This window comes from Ixodes scapularis, unplaced genomic scaffold, assembly GCF_016920785.2.
Source record: "Ixodes scapularis isolate PalLabHiFi unplaced genomic scaffold, ASM1692078v2 PGA_scaffold2__306_contigs__length_199485367, whole genome shotgun sequence".
NCBI classification, from domain to species: domain Eukaryota; kingdom Metazoa; phylum Arthropoda; class Arachnida; order Ixodida; family Ixodidae; genus Ixodes; species Ixodes scapularis.
Window position 1 is genome coordinate 112482878 of NW_024609857.1, and position 13085 is coordinate 112495962.

The window sequence follows — 13085 nt, forward strand, 5'->3', positions numbered from 1 at the left end:
CATGTAAGCTTAAGAAATTTAAATTAATATGCATTTCTAGCAATTTACTCCTATAAACTATAATTTTCTTCACTCTCGCCCAACCACTAGACGGACGAAGCAAAAGTCCTTTCATTATAATAATCGTGTGCACTGCAAACATGCAAGAGTCATCAACTTTTTGAGAAATGTCTATAAAGGATAGTTCACATTTTACGGCACAGAGCTAAATCACAAGTAAAAAAGTGCTGACTTGAAGTTAACTTAGCACTAATACAGCGGTGTATCAGTGTCGGATGAATAACAAAGAGCAAAATCAGCATTATTCCCAGCACTTACTAATAGAACTTCTCTATCGTAAGGTCCCGAATCTGGGTGAAGTTTTTCAAATCACCGCATAAAATGGCTTCACAGTGCATCGTGCTACGATTTAGCACAGAGGTGCCTAAAGGTGGTGAAAGCATCGCAAAAAAAAATTTCAAAGAATGAACCTAATGCATGTATAAAGATTTAAAAAAAACTGGTTTTGTCTATCTATGGCACCCGTGTGCTATATGCGCGCCCTCCGACTGGCACAACAACCGACAGATGGCGGCAACGGCTTTGACGCCTTATGGCAGCTCAGTAGCTCTAAGATCATGCCAAAAGTTTTTCACATGTAGCTGAAATTATTTGACGAACATCGGTTTGATTAGCTTTGTGCCCATTTAATGTTTCATTGGGAGTGAAAATAAAATAAAAAAGTGTGCACCGTTTATGACTCAAAAAGTTTGTCTGGTTTCGGTGCAGCTGGGCGGCTGCTGAGCAGCGGCCGCAGAGGCCGATGTCGCCATCTGTCGGTTATTGAGCCGGTCAGACGGTGCACAGTTAGCAGACGGGCGCCGTGGGTAGAAAAAACGAGTTATCATATTTTTACCATTTACTCGGGTAAGTTTGTTCTTTGAACTTTTGATGCAGCGGTTCCACTACCTTCGGGCACCTCCGTCGTAAATCGTAGCGTGATGCATCCCCAAATCGACTTATGCGATCACTTTAAAGGCTTCACCCAGATTCAGAACCCTGCAGCACAGGTGTAGTGTATGTGTAAATAGGCCTTAAAGGGATGCTGAACCGAAATTTGAATTTAAAAAAATAAGTTAGCAGGGGTGTTTAATGGGGCACCACAAACCCCAAACACCACTCATAAAGCGATAACTCGAACGAATGGCCGTATTTTGTAAAATAAGGATGCGATTGAGTGAGAATCGGCGACATAAGACATTTATGCCTAAAGGCAACCCCCTACGTAATAAAAAAGAAAGAGAATCGCGACGTCGCGTTTTTTGCAGAAGAGTTGAGAAGGGCCTTGATTCCTTCCCTTTTCGCGTCCTCGCGGAGTCAAAGCGAGAAGAGGAGGAAACGAGAATCGCTTCGTCACGGGCCTTTTTGGCCATTGTTCAAGCGCGCTCTTCTTTCACAATTATACGAGCATCCGTTGGAGATATCGGTTAATGGGTGATGCTTTCGGGTTTGTAGCGTCCCGCCTAGCGCTTCTGCCAGTTTTTCTAGAATCAAAATTTCGCTTCAGCATCCCTTTAAAGGATGTACACCTAACAATTATATTTGGCAGATATTGAACAGGGAATTATCTAAATTATACAAATAATTTCAATTTTTTTAGTTGTAATAGACCGATTTCACGGGCCAGTTTGGCTAAGCCACTGCTGCCGCAATCTATCGAGGGAACTTGCGTCTTTCTGCACGTGCCCCGACAACGCTGCAGCTCTGCTCGTGCAACGCACGAGACGGCAGGAGGTGTCTCAAGAACTGCCGCCTGCATCTTGTGAACTAAAATTATGGCGGCTTCACACATGCACCGAACGCTAGGGGAGATCGGTCTATTCCACTAAAGATTAAAAATAAACATACCAACAGGGTCTTATCAATCTTTCATGAGTCGTGTTTGTTTCAAAAAGCAACATGTCCTCTATACTCTGTTTCATTATAGTAAGTTACAGCTCAAGAAGTTAGGGAGAGGGAAAGGAAGGCCAGGGAGGAGGAAGCAGACGGAATGCTGGAGAGGAGAGGAGGAAGCAGAAGGAATGCTAGAGAGGAGAGGGGTAAATTTCCTCCTCTCCTCTCCAGCATTTTGTCTGCTTCCTCCTCCCCGGCCTTCCTTTCCTTCGCCTTACCTTCTTGAGTTGTAACAGACTATAGTTACGTAGACTACGGACGAAGGCAATGCTAGACGAGGGGTGAAAGCCCAAGCACTAGGAAGGAGAGAAACCTACTATCCTCTCTAATGTTCCTAGTGCTCTCCCTTTCTCCCCTCGCCCCCTTCTCCTGTCCCACCTTTCTAGTGCTTGCCCTTTTTATTTTGCCTCGCGTTGCTTCGCGTACACTGCACACAACTAGCGACGCGGACTATTAGCATTGTGCGCGACCAAAAGTGTCGCTGTGGTTGAGGTTTGCGATTCGCCGAGCCTTATCTTCCTGCATACTGGTAATGCTTACCCTACCGCCGGGTAACAGGGAGGGAAATCCTGCCAATTACGGGGAGGTAGACGCAAATATTGCCAATCAAGACAAGGAAAATTCTGTTTGTGACGTCACGAACGTAAACCAAGAGAGGGCGCCACCGAAACATCTCGGAGCTAATAGAAGTGGAGCATAAATAGCTCTTATGACCGCCCCGTTCAGTTCTCTAGCTGCGCAAGGGCCACTAGTTCTCTCACTCAAATCGTGCTTTCAGATCTTCATTCTGGTACTTGGGCCCACAGGTTGCGCTAGCAGGCTTGCAGCACCGGCTGAAGGAGCTGAAGGCCCACTTCTGAAAATACAAAGCATAAAAGAAGCAATCACTTAGAACAACAAACAAGAATAAAATCATACAAATAATTAGAGTAGAGTTTTGAAGATTCCTCTCAACCACCCAGGTATTGTGAAGACAGATGGACCTTGCAGCACAGTTAGCCTAAAGCGGCGTTCACACATATGCCACCGAGTTAGACCGAGAGAGACCAGACCTGTCTTAGGACCAGTTTCGCTGCAGCGCATCCCGTCCTAGCATGTCGTAAGAAGCTTAAAAACCGGTCTGGTCTCTCTCGGTCTTACTCTGTTGCGTATGTGTGAACGGCGCTTCAGACAAATTGCAGGCACCTCGGTCTGGTTTACAACCTGATAAGTCGGGATCAAAGGACAAAAACTTGCAACAAAGCCAAGTTACAATTTGTGGCCAATAAGACAATAACCTCTAAATATTTAGAATGCATTGACAAAGAAGATGAGCACGGCCATTAGATCCTGCTTGACTCACAATACCAAGTTAAGTGTCAGTCAACCAGACAATGGTCTTATGCCCTTGAAAACTGTGGCTCGGACAAAGTCTACCACCAAAAAACTACTCCGCCACCATCCTAAACACAGCTCTACAAACGGAAGTGTGAAGATCAAACTACAAGGGCCACAAGAAAGCACTTGCCTCTCAAACTTTAGCTCCGCCACAGAAGATGGTCTATTTTGATAGAAAGAACGCAGCCTTGCAGCTATTATTTCAACTAGGCGCTCACGTGATGGTATACCAAACATCTATATCAGATCGAGGACATAGTTTGTCTGTTTTTAATCCGTTGGTCAGCAATTATGTGTTAAAAAACTAAAAAGGCACTTAACCATTTTATTTGATAGTCTATTTATGGTAATAACTCAATCTATCACTACTATCGCTACTTAAATCGGCGTCAGAAATCGATTCCTCGGAAACTATTGCAGACACGCACAGATTTATTACCGTAAAGAAACTATCGCAGACAGTGGTTTAGCACCCGTTACGAGAAAAGAAAGACAGGTCATACGAATACGATGCCTGTATGTGTAGCGAGTTTCAAAGAAACTACTGGTGCAGCTAAAAGGCTTTTGATCGCCTTGTGAATGTGCATAATGGTGCATTCGCACAAGAGATCTTTAACTCTAAAGAAAACCGAGTATATCGTAGAGGTGCGAAAAAGAAAAAACGAGAAGGAGGAGGTAGTGCAGAAAATCAAAGCGATTATTCGCACAACCGAGTCGGAGTTGCCGGAGTCTTTTCTATTTCGAATGTGCTGGCGACCTTCGGGAACTCATCAAAACAAAGGCATAAATTTTTTTTTTGTTAAAGGCGGCCAGGTAAATTCTGTTAATTGCAATCCCCCCCCCCCCCCCCCCACACACACACATACACACTAAAAGCAGGGAGACAAGGGAAGGGGTCTGGTCACTGCTACGAGACAGCCGACATTCTGTAGACCGGTCACAAATTCCCCTCGGCTTCCCACGAGCTCGGAGGATTTGGGAACATCTGTGACGCGGAGCACGTGACCTCAAAGCTCGATGACGTTTAATCCTCTGCTCGGGGGGAAACTTCGTCGTGTGAATACTCTATTAAGAACTCGCATCAGGATGTTGGTCGCAACTCGAAAGTTTCGATTGATCCTGCTTTGACTGCTCAAGACTGATCTCGTTTTAGCAGTAGAAATTAACTGAAATGATACGTTTGTAATGGCTGTTTCACAAACTTGTGACTGCTTGTGACCGGGGAGAAAAACAGATTTTAATCTCTTGCGACTGCTTAGAATTGGTAGTGCCGATGCGCAGTTATGGCCAAATTGTCTGGGCCCGCATCGCACCGGTGCAGTGCGGTTCGTGGTACATGGAAGGCTAGAGGGGAGAGTAGAGCTTCCTTCTCTCCCCGCCAGCCTTTTGTGTACTAAAGTGGAAAGAGTATACTGCACTGGAGGGGTGCGGTGTGCCCCAGACGAATAGGCCATTAGTAAGAAGATTCACGAGGCTTAAAATCCGTTTTTTGAGCCTTACTCTGGAAAAGAGAGGATGTAGGTGCGCACGCCCTGGTGAGTGAGATCGTCTACAACTGCTCACAGGACACCGCCGCATCTCGCCGCGCGAGACCGCCCCATCCACGGCCAAACCCTGAGGCTGAGAGTCTCTAGCACAAGCACGGAGATAGGTGCTGCTCGCTCTGCGGTACCAGTGCCTGTAAAGTTCCTGTATAGGCTCCGTACGGGAGCCAGAGTTGCGTGTTCATCCCCGTAGCACCGTCTTTCCTGCACGGCACGCTGACCCTGCTCCTAACGTGATTGAATTCGGCGAATATTGGCGCCACACGTTCGAGGCGCGCTCAAAAGCAGGGGAATGTACGCCGGGGCCCCAGGCAACGTTTACTTTCCTGCACGGCATTTGAGTCTGCTCCTCACGTGACTGGATTTCGGCAACTAGCGACGCGGCGGCACGTGGAAAACAGACGCGCAACTCTGGCTCCCGTACGGAGCCTATACAGGGACTCTAAGTGCTTGGAGTTTTCAGCACCACCTGTGCTTGCTATGAAGACTTTAAAAGCTTTCTCCAACATGCAGGTCGTGAATCACAGGGCCTATACGGGAGCCGCCCCTACCGAGCAGCTTAGCTATATTCAGCTCCCTTATGGCAATAAAAACTTGTGTTGGTTTTCAGAAGATAAATGCAGGCAACACCCAGGACCACGTCCAATATTGCTCCCCGCCGATAAGAATGACCGCCACCTAATCCTTAGCAGTTCATCCGCTCCCGCAATGAGCGCCTTCCTACAATTCTCTCTATGCATGCACATTGACCGTCTTAATGCACCACTGTCTAGAGCAGGTGTCTCAAATTTATTCGAGTCTTAGGGCCAGACAGCGAACACCCCGAAAGGAAGAGGGCCAACGGAGGCGGGGAGGGGGGGGGGGGGGAGCATTTGTTTTTTATTTTGGGGCAAAAAAAAAGAAGAAAACAAGAGAAACAAGCAGCACTGATGTTTCACGGTGCAAAGCAGCTGACTGTCCCAGTGACACCTTAGATATTTTTTAGACAGAGAACCTTATGCTTTCTGCATTTTGTAAGCTGATCGCTTTGCCCTCTTTGGTTCTTGTTTGCATATACGACAAATTTGGGCCCACACCTTGTCATAAAAAAGATTTAAAACACTACCGTACCACAGTACTGGCAGTTTTCAATATATCGAGAACTCACTAGGCTCAACAGCCATAGAAAAAATATTTCATGCAGCCGTTTTTGCTTTTTGGACAATTTCTATAGCAGCATTATAAGAAACATTTGTGTATTTTAAGGGTACTGTCAGACAGCTAGAAGCCAAGGTTCATTGCTTTATCTTTGGCCGTTGCTCCTGCTGTGCAAGAGTTCACGCAGCCGAGGTGCCTCCAGGAGCAAAAAGCTCGCACTTGTATACACAGTAATGGTATTGCTATTCCGCTGTATTTACGTAAGCCTGAGAAGCAAGTATTTAAACAAAACATTACTCGGTCCAAAAAAAAGAAAGACATAATAGTACAAACTCCGTACACCGAGCAGAGCTCCTTTTCTAGCGTATCCGGCGCTCGAGGGCTGCATCCCAGAAAGTCGTCTTTGAGACCCCTAGGGCTCTAGGCTACATCGCGAGACCAAGCGGAACCAAGGGACCAAGACAATGTTTTCTGCTGCGTAGGTCAGTGCCGCGCCACTGACAAATCGCAGCAGATGGCGTTGTCCTGGTTCCTCGGTCACACTTGGTCACGTTGTGTGCCATAGGGTCCCTGGTCTAGAGACTTGAGTGCGATGCAGTGTCCGAACGGTGTATGTTGTTTACATGAACGCATTGAATGCGATAATTGGAGTTGACGCATTCAGTGCTGTAATGGGGGTGTCCGTTATGTCCTTGTACACATAGCTCGTTGTACAGTCGAGAACAAAAGTTTCTGGACCACGAGAGCGTTAACCGATATGCATTGCTGCGCACTCTGCTGTTCAAACTGGCTCTCGGCTGATGCGCATCCTTCCATACTCGCAGGAATGCAGATTCTTCAGTTTCCAGCAGCCGCGTTGCGATTCTCAATAACTTGCCGTGTGGCGCCGCTTCAGAAGCATTCGTGCATAGCTGCGCCAAAGATTTGCACGAAGTAGCGCTGGCCTGGCAGGCAGCGCCTCTTAATCAGCGGGACAGGAGGATTAGCCGATCTTGCAAGCTCACACGGCGGCACGCGCCGCTTTTGCGGTAACACACTTCGCCTGACTCCGACCTTAAGACTGATTTCTTTATTCACATTAAAAAGAAACACATAAGCATTTGCTCCTGCTAGCTGACTTGTCCAAGCGAACGGTAAAATTACCGTTCACTGTAATTATTTATTCCCGGCATCGCAGCATACTCGTAGAGGGATATCGCCAACTCAGGTCAAGCACGGAGTCTCCCACTTTTCTCTTAAAGGCGGGGGCTCAAAATTTTCTTCAGCGTGGCAGAAGATTCCCCCTCTTTTCTTTTTTTCCTCCTCCCCTTTCCTCCTCCCCTTTCCTCCTCCATTTTCCTCCTCGCTTTTTACGGCCTTCTCGCACGAGTGCTAATGGGCTTACCGGCCCTCCGACAAAATCTCTGTAACCCTTCAAGGTTCTCTGCTTCAATCCCAAAAACCAGGGATTAGTTAGGCAGGCTGGATATGAGCTCGGAAGGGTTCGGGCTGGCTCGCTTTTCTTCTTTTTTTCTTTTTTCTCTTTTTCTGCAGTTCTAAAACACACTCAGATAGTCAACACCAACTAGCCCAGCAACAAGTTCTTTTACATTCAGATATTTTCGCATGCGGCCACACACGCTACACCACCGCATATTTATCTCGAGTGAACGGAACTTGAACATCACAGCAGAAGGAAAAAAGATGGGTATTTTTTATCCGAACTTTGAGCTCTACCCAGAGAGTTGAAAATTTGTCGTTCTAAAAACGGCACACTGAAGAGTAATTATATTACTATTGTGTTTTTTTTTTTTGTACAAAGTAATAATCATGAGTAATTACAAGTCAAAGATATTGCAGTCAGAGGGACCCAGTCTGACCATTTCTGGGGCATAATATATAGGTTCGTACTACAGGTGTTTTCTAGAGTGACGGCCGCCTCGTTGAAGCTACTAAGAAGAGTAAAAACAAACTTCCATAAAAACTGAAACGGTTTATGGTATATTTCATCTATCTTCAGCCTTTGAAAAAAATTTCTTCGTGGCCAAACGTGCATTTAGTTTCTGTCGACAAATGTAACTGAAAACTTGACACCCGACAAATATCTTGCGTATCAGCAAAGAGAACGGGAAACACGGAGATAGAACCGCAAAATCACAATTTTCTTCGCGTAAAATAGTGCAACTAGCAATATTATGCCACTAGCAATATTATGCCATTTATTAAAAGACAGCAGGTATTACGAAGTTTTCATTCTCTTCTGTTCGCATTTGTTCGCTGATGAAGAAACGGAATGCCCAGATAGCCTCTGCAGCCCTTACATAATTGTTTGGGGCTTTGTCAGGGTGGGCGAAGGCCATCTCCAAAAAAACCCAGGAGTTCGGAAGGTGTACTACCGCAAGTTTTGGCGCTGCTTGGATAATTTAGGCGTCTGGCGTTCCCCGCCTACTTAGAAAAGGAGTGGAACAGCGGTCAGCTCAACGTCGTCACCAAGCGGGAAATCATGCCGAAATGTGTCCTTGAACACGTGCGAGATCTTTACCCGAACCCAGCCGGGATTCGCCACAATTCATCTACGAAAAGAATTATAAAAAGGGGTAGGCTTAAACGATTTGGCAGTTTTTGAATATAGTCATGCGGACTAACTGTCCACAAGTACGGAAAGAAATGCAGTAGAGATGCAAAGCTCTATTGTGTTCTTTATGTCCATACTTGTCTTTCGCGCTGTACGCCAATTAAAATGAATTCTGCAATATCTGTAGATTATGCCTGGTTATGTTGTCTTTAAAAGAAAAGTAATCAAGCAAGTTCGGTATCGTGCCACAATTTGTGCATATACAATTTTATGTGGAATTCAAATTCAAAACAGTACTTCCGCGGGAAATAATGCATTCGTCATTCTTCGTCTTCCTGAAGCTAGGAACTACCGATCCCGGCTACAGGACTTTTGGGTCCACAAAATATCACGCTCAGTAGAAAATTCGCCTTTTCTACCAAAAGTACTGAAAATTATTTATTTTTCAAACAGGTCGGGTGGTGATGCGTGTTTGATTGTAGAACCGTTGACTGGGCACTGGTTTGCGCCAAGAGTGCAGTGCTTCCTTTCATGCTGCCCGCGACGAGTGTTGAAATTTGAATATAGTAGAAATAAAATGAACTGACACCCTTAGAATTATTTTAAACCTGCGCTTTTTTCAGGCATTAAGATTTATATCGCACCTTTTATTCATTGTCGTCTTCGATGAGGGAACAACTTGCCGAGGAGGCCGCGCTGTCCGCGTACGCGCCTTGACAGATAAGGTCGCGAATGCTTTTCACGAATCTTAAAAGACCAAGCATAAAAATGAAAGACGCAGCCACTTTACGCCAATGAAACCAACTTTATGTTTTGGGTAGACGTCTTGCGAGAGTTGCAGTATTTTTAATTATGCCTAATAAATTAAATGTTTAGGACTAAGTACCAAACTTTTTTAGATGTATTAAGAACCAAAATGTCAATTGGAAAGTTCTAGAGCTGCTTGAGAAACACCCGAATTAGCTGTTTGCAACGTGATATGGCTCGTGTGGCTTCCTTCTGACTTGTAATAAAGCTTATGAAACATGACAAAATACCCCGTGATAAAGCGCCCGCCCCATCATAATTCTCAATTTCGAATGTCCCGGGATTTGTTTTCATAGGCCGGAAAAAAAAAAAAGAGATGCATGCAAGACGCGTGCCCCACGCTTTATTTATATCAGAAAAAAGCTGCCCTCTATTTTATATACAACGTTTATTTATTTTTTTTTTCACCTACTAGATATTAGAAAAAAAACGTGGAAATTAACGTTTTGTGGATGTGAGCTAAACGGCCAGGCGAATATTGGGTTCAAGAAAGAACGCAACAAAAACCGACTGATTACCTAACATTGGTTAATCAACTTTTTGATTAGAAAAGAAAACGGGATAGTTGATTTATAAAGTTGTTGGGCGTGATCGAAAGCCACCAAATTGTCCAGTGAAAATTAGCGCCAGTGCGGTTTGTGTAGGTGAGCTATACGGCCAGGCGAGGATTAGGTTCAATAACGAACGCAACTAAAACCGACCGATTGCCTAAAATTCGCTAATTAACCTTTTAATTAGAAAAGAAAACGGCATCTTGTATTTAGAAAGTTGTTGGCCATAATCGCAAGCCACCAAACCGTCCATTCTTAAAAAGATGTAACGCGCGTACACTATTATACGGCGTCCTCCTAATTTGGGCGCGAAAATATAGTTCTGATTTTATGTGGGCTCCATCTCCGCGTGGCACAGCCTAACGCCATGAAGCCAAAGCGACAAATCATGCGCATCGCTGTGACAACGCCACTGTAGAAGGGGCGAGGAGTGCGGTGGCCGAAAAGATTGCGGTAACACGATTCGCGTCCAAATTAGGCTTTTTAGGACGCCGTGAGCCACTTCACTTCCACTACATCTCTTTAAAAATGGATGATTTGGTGTTTTTGATGACTATAGATAAGGCACAAACCGCAATTGCGTAACTCTGACGTCTTTTTTAGAAAAATGTCTAGTCGTTAAAAAGAAATCGCCCTGTATAAGCACGATTGTAAGGCAGTTCTTTACGTCCGGCGACATCATTACGGCATGGAAGGAGACGTTGACCACAGATCATACTCTGTGTATGATCTGTGGTCACTGTTTTTTTTTTCGTACGAGAATGAGCAAACATTTGATGCCAAATAAAATAGATTTAGCATTCACCAAATTCGCCTTGTTTACTTGATTCAAATCGATATTTGATTTGGTTACACTTATTTTGTACCCGCACACGCCTACTTTATTCCCTGATGAGTTACAAGTAATAATTACATTGTTTTTTGTATTTTTTTTTTGTCGTGCGAGGTCATCACAATTTATTATTAACAATCGGAGCTATGCGATTACGCGGAGAAGGCGCATTTGAAGATATTCAGAATTGTTCTGAATACGCAAGCAACTTCAAACGTCTTGCTGTTTGGGTCGTTTCCTACACGCAGGACCAATAATAAAGTCAACACGTTATAGAGGAGACTATTTCTATCAACTCAACGCGCAAACACGATGTGAAGCGTGTCTGCGTACGTTGGAAAAGAGATACTGGCGAGCAAACCATAGCGTCGAATGTCCATGCATCAAAATGTCCGTGCACCGAAATATCCGCTCACCGAAAAGTCCAAAACCGAAAAGTCTTTGCAGCAAAAAGTCCGTACACTGAAATGTCTGTGCACCAAAAAGTCCGCACCGAAATGCCCTACAGCAAAACGCTCTACACCGAAAAGTGCTAGACCCACTGCGGATGGGATCCTCTGTCACCTCTGCCAGTTTACGAACCATGATGATTCAGAACCACTGGCCTATGGAGCGCCATCCCTGATATACAGAAAACGCCGCTCGTACTTCCCGTTGTCGCCATGAATCCGCCTAAACAACAAAAGATGCCAAATCAGATATTTATATTAAAATTGATTCTTCAATGACTACTTCTTTGATCAGAACAAGACATTTGTGCTCTCACAGCAGCAAAGAATCGTCTTCCAAACCAATGCTAAAAAAGAGCCAATGCAACTCGTTGGGAAGAGCAAGTGCCAAGCTCGCTCAAAACAGCTACTCGGTTGGTTCAGGTCCTTGTCGCAGGTGTGCCGGCTGGCTTCTGGATAATCTTTTCAAATCCTTGAAGCTTTCATTTTCTCCACCCCAAACTTGTAAAAAAAAAAAAAAAAGAAAAACAGGCAGCTGGCAAAAACAGACAAAAAAAAGGGAAAATGGCGAGGAGGAAACGAGAGGCGATTTTCTCCTCTCACAGTGGCGAGAAGGAAGGTGAGGGTCGGGTTCCTTCTTTCTGCTTGCGGGCCGGCCTTTAAGCGCTGTTCACACTCTTGCAACCCAGTACGACCGAGGGAGACCAGACCGGTTTATAAGCCTCTTGCGACGTCTCAAACCGGGTGCGCTGCTGCGGAGTTGGTCCTAAGAAGTCGTAAGAGGCTTAAAAACCAGTCTTGTCTTTCTCGGTCGTACTGGGTTCCAAGAGTGTGAACGGGCCTTTATGCTGCCCTTACACTGGCGTTCGAATCGCAAGTGCAAAGCGGGTTCGCTCGTTTTCGTCAAATCTACGTGAACTGCCTCGCAAATGTGGTTCAACCACCAATGTGAATGAAGCATTACTGCCACCCATATTTATTCGGCCGTGCTACTGGCCTTTTGTGCTCAAAAATGCCTTTCAACAACCAGTAAACCACTTTGTGTTTATTCAGCATAATACCCAATTCTTGCTCTTTTTCAAAGGTAAAAAAGTAAACGATTATTCCACATCAGAAAGCTTGAATGACTCGGCTCCTGGTATTTTACAATATTCAGCAATATTCTCGGCGCAACATGCCTTTAATGTGTATGCGTCTTCTATTTTCGAGTGCACCTCACGGTAACACTGTCACAAGGGTTAAAAGTGTTGTGTGATAATCAGTCATCATATTGTTCGTTTTCGGGTATAGAAAGTTACCACAAAACGTGGCAAGCACCACCGCTTCCGAGACCGGCCAATACTTCTTTCTCGCTGCAGGTGCAGCCAGCAAGGCCAGCCGGCGTGGCTTCTTAGCTTGGATCCTGTGCACAACTTGGCGCGGATACTTCCGAAGCGGCAATACGGGGCACATTATAGAGAATCGCACCGCCGCCGCCGAAAATGAAAGAATCAGCATCTATGCAAGTATGGAAGGACACGCATGCACCAAGCGCCAGTCTCGACGCGCCACCAGAGAGCGTAGGAAATGCATATCGGCCACCGCTCCCGTGGTCCGGAAAATGTTGTCCCCGACTGTGCATAAATGAAGTTTTCACTCAACAGATCATGCTTTCATTCATGACGATGCGCTGACGGGATTGGAATAAAACGGGATATAAATGCGAGTTCACCCCGATGTCAAAAACATTATAATGGATCTTTGCATAAAGAGGATGCACAGGAAAGGAGGACCACGGCACAGCCTAATTAATGAACATCTTACATCTCAAACCAACACCCATGGTGTGACGAACAACATTTTTAAGGGCTCTGAATTCCGATCATCGGGTCTTTCGAAGATGGCTCGAAAGCAAGATACACG